This window comes from Ceratotherium simum, chromosome 22 (assembly GCF_057802395.1).
Source record: "Ceratotherium simum simum isolate JZ-2026a chromosome 22, ASM5780239v1, whole genome shotgun sequence".
NCBI classification, from domain to species: domain Eukaryota; kingdom Metazoa; phylum Chordata; class Mammalia; order Perissodactyla; family Rhinocerotidae; genus Ceratotherium; species Ceratotherium simum.
The window spans coordinates 4194056-4199145 of NC_141921.1; positions in this window are offsets into that span (position 1 = coordinate 4194056).

A 5090-nucleotide genomic window follows, 5' to 3' on the forward strand; every position below is an offset into this window, starting at 1 on the left:
GCCATGAAAATGGCAATGAAAAGAAAGCTGGGGTAGCAGTACTCATATCAGACAAAATAGACTTTAAAACAAAAACTGTAAAAAGAGACAAAGAAGGGCATTACATAATGATCAAGAGAAAAATCCAACAAGAGGATATAACACTTGTACATATCTACGCACTCAATGTAGGAGCACCTAAATATATAAAGCAATTATTAACAGACATAAAAAGAGAAATAGACAATAACACAATAATAGTAGGGGACTTTAACACTCCACTTACACCAACAGATAGATCATCCAAACAGAAGATCAATAAGGGAACATTGGCCTTAAATGACACACTAGAACAGATGAACCTAGTAGATATATACAGAACATTCCATCCAAAAACCGAAGAATACACGTTCTTTTCAAATGCACATGCAACATTCTTCAGGATTGATCACATATTAGGCCACAAAACAAGTCTACATAAATTTAAGAACATTGAAATAATACCAAGCATCTTCTCTGACCACAACAGTATGAAACTAGAAATCAACTATAGGAAGAAAATCAGAAAAGCCACAAATACGTGGAGACTAAACAAAATGCTACTGAACAATGATTGGGTCAACAAAGAAATCAAAGGAGAAATCAAAAAATACCTGGAGACAAATGAAAATGAAAATACGACATGCCAGAGTTTATGGGATACAGCAAAAGCGGCTCTAAGAGGGAAGTTTATAGCAATACAGGCCTATCTCAACAAACAAGAAAAATCTCAAATAAACAATCTAACAATGCACCTAAAGGAACTGGGAAAAGAAGAACAAACAAAGCCCAAAATCAGTAGAAGAAGAGAAATAATAAAAATCAGAGCAGAAATAAATGAAATAGAGACTAAAAAAAAATAGAAAAAATTAATAAAACCAAGAGCTGGTTCTTTGAAAAGATAAACAAAATTGACAAACCTTTAGCTAGACTCACCAAGAAAAAAAGAGAGAAGGCTCAAATAAGTAAAATCAGAAAAGAAAGAGGAGACATTACAACAGACACCTCAGAAATACCAAAGATTATAAGAGAATACTATGAAAAGCTATATGCCAACCAATTCAACAATCTGGAAGAAATGCATAAATTCTTAGAATCAGACAACCTTCCAAAACTGGATCAAGAAGAAATAGAGTATTTGAATAGACCAATCACCAGCAAGAAGATCAAAACAGTAATCAAAAACCTCCCAAAAACAAAAGTCCAGGACCAGACGGCTTCCCTGGTGAATTCTACCAAACATTCAAAGAAGACTTAATACCTATCCTTCTCAAACTCTTCCAAAAAATTGAGGAGGGGGGGAAGCTCCCTAAGTCATTCTACGAAGCTGACATTCTCCTGATACCAAAACCAGACAAGGACAACAGAAAAAAAGAAAATTATAGGCCAATATCACTGATGAACATCGATGCAAAAATCCTCAACAAAATACTAGCAAATCACATACAACAATACATTAAAAAGATTATACACCATGATCAAGTGGGATTTATTCCAGGTATGCAGGGATGGCTCAACATTTGCAAATCAATGAACGTGATACACCACATTAATAAAATGAAGAATAAAAATCACATGATCATCTCAATAGATGCAGAGAGAGCATTTGACAAGATACAGCATCCATTTATGATAAAAACTCTGAATAAAATGGGTATAGAAGGAAAGTACCTCAACATTATAAAGGCCATATATGACAAACCCACAGCTAATATCATCCTCAATGGTGAAAAACTGAAAGCTATCCCTCTGAGAACAGGAACCAGACAAGGGTGCCCACTCTCACCACTCCTATTTAACATAGTACTGGAAGTCCTAGCCAGAGCAATCAGGCAAGAAAAAGAAATAAAAGGGATCCAAGTTGGAAAGGAAGTAGTGAAACTTGCCCTATTTGCAGATGACATGATTTTATATATAGAAAACCCTAAAGAATCCACCAAAAAACTTTTAGAAGTAATAAATGAATACGGTAAAGTTGCAGGATACAAAATCAACATACAAAAATCAGTTGCATTTCTATACACTAACAACGAAGTAGCAGAAAGAGAAATTAAGAATACAATCCCATTTACAATTGTAACAAAAAGAATAAAATACCTAGGAATGAACTTAACCAAAGAGGTGAAAGATCCGTACACCGAAAACTATAAAACATTGCTGAAAGAAATTGAAGAAGACACAAAGAAATGGAAAGATATTCCGTGCTCTTGGATTGGAAGAACTAACATAGTTAAGATGTCCATACTTCCTAAAGCAATCTATAGATTCAATGCAATCCCTATCAAAGTTCCAACATTTTTCACAGAAATAGAACAAAGAATCCTAAAATTTATATAGAACAACAAAAGACCCCGAATAGCTAAAGGAATCCTGAGAAAAAAGAACAAAGCTGGAGGTATCACACTCCCTGATTTCAAAATACACTACAAAGCTATAGTAACCAAAACAGCATGGTACTGGCACAAAAACAGACACACAGATCAATGGCATAGAATCGAAAGCCCAGAAATAAACCCACACATCTATGGACAGCTAATCTTCGACAAAGGTGCCAAGAACATACAATGGAGAAAAGAAAGTCTCTTCAACAAACGGTGTTGGGAAAACTGGACAGCCACAGGCAAAAAAATTAAAGTAGACCCTTACCTTACACGATACACAAAAATTAACTCAAAATGGATTAAAGACTTGAATGTAAGACCTGAAACTATGAAACTTCTAGAAGAAAACATAGGCAGTACGCTCTTCGACATCAGTCTTAGCAACATATTTTCAAGAACCATGTCTTGACCAGGCAAGAGAAACAATAGAAAAAATAAACAAATGGGACTACAACAAACTAAAAAGCTTCTGCACAGCAAAGGAAACCATCAACAAGACGAAAAGACAACCCAACAATTGGAAGAAGATATTTGCAAACCATACATCTGATAAGGGCTTAATCTCCAAAATATATAAAGAACTCATGCATTTTAACAACAAAAAAACTAACAACCCAATTAAAAAATGAGCAAAAGACCTGAACAGACATTTCTCCAAAGAAGATATACAGATGGCCAACGGGCACATGAAAAGATGTTCAACATCATTAACTATCAGGGAAATGCAAATCAAAACTACAATAAGATATCACCTCACGCCTGTCAGAATGGCTATAATTAACAAGACAGGAAACAACATGTGTTGGAGAGGATGTGGAGAGAAGGGAACTTTCATACACTGCTGGTGGGAGTGCAAACTGGTGCAGCCACTACGGAAAACAGTATGGAGATTCCTCAAAAAATCAAGGATAGAACTACCATATGATCCAGCTATTACACTGCTGGGTATTTATCCAAAGAACTTGAAAACACCAATTTGTAAAGGTACGTGCACCCCTGTGTTCATTGCAGCGTTATTCACAATAGCCAAGACTTGGAAGCAACCTAAGTGCCCATCAAGGGACGAATGGATAAAGAAGATGTGGTATATATACACAATGGAATACTACTCAGCCATAAGAAACGATGAAATCCAGCCATTTGTGACAACATGGATGGACATTGAGGGTATTATGCAAGTGAAATAAGTCAGAGGGAGAAGGTCAAATACTGTATGATCTCCCTCATTAAGTAGTAGATAATAACAACAACAAATAAACACAAAGAGACAGAGATTGGATTGGTGGTTATCAGAGGGGAAGGGAGGAGGGAGGAGGGCAAAAGGGATAATTTGACACATGTGTGTGGTGATGGGCTGTAATTAGTATTTGGGTGTTGAACGTGATGTAATCTATGCAGAAATAGAAGTATAATGATGTACACCTGAAATTTATACAATGTTATAAACCAATGTTACTGCAATAAACAAAAAATTTTTAAAAATGACACACACACACATGCGCGCGCGCGCGCATACAAAAGAAAAAGAAACCTATTCTCATGACCCGGTAAAAATAAAGAGACTGAGCATAAGGTTTGGGAAAAAAAAAAAAAAAAAGAATGTGACTGCATTTGGAGCTAGGGTCTTTAACAGAGATAATTAAGTTTAAATGAAGTCATTAGGGTAGGCCCTAAACTAATATGACTGGTGTCTTTCTAAGAAGAGGAAATTTGGACTTGGACACATGCAGATGGAAGACCGTGTGAAGACAGGGAAAAGATGGCCATCTAAAAGCCAAGGAGAGAGGCCTCAGAAGGAGCCAACATCTTGGTCTTGGACTTCAGCCTCCAGAATTGTGAGAAAATACATTTCTCTTCCTTAAGCCACACCGTCTGTGGGACTTGGTTACAGCCGACCCAGCAAACTAATACCATTACCTACTCACGCCAGACATTGTTCTAGACATCAGGGAAAGAAAACAAGGCCTGGTATATTGACACTCAATAAACATTAGTTATTAACACAATTTTCTAAGACCTTGCTTGTTTTGAGACATTCAATCCTCACAGAATGTCTATTAGCTGAGGACTCTTTTACCCCCATTTTACTGATGAGGCATGTGAAGCCCAGAGAGGTTATGTACTTACCCAAGATCACACAGCTAAGAAGAGAGGAATAAGACACAGCCAGATTCCATAGGGTTAGGTGTACTAGACAGTAAATGAATGTCCAGCAGGGAAGTGTTAAAGGCCACTGGTGACAGCCACTGTCCCCTTGACTGGTTCGATGAAGCCTCACCGTGCAGCAGACAAACCAGGGGATGGAACCCATGAGAGGTGCCCTGTGCTCGAGCCCCTGCCATCGATACTCAGCCACACCCTCCCCACACTGGTTCTGCTGACATGAGGCCGACCTGACTGGGAGTTACCGGCTCCCCTGGGAAGGCTCTGGGTGCGGCTAAGCACCGTTATCACCCCATTGCCCATATGTGACACTGCCTCCTGGCTTCTAAGAAAAAAATAATGGAATTTAAAAACCTGCTTCCTGACTCTGTCTTCTTCTGCAGCCCCGCCAGGCTCTCGGGCTGCTAGAAGGTCCAGTGAGGTCATCTGTGACAATCACCCTGCTCAGTGCTCGGGGACTCCAAGTGGCACCACTTCCTACTCCCTTGTTCCTCGCTTTCCAAAGGGCACTTCTCAGCAAGCCTGAGG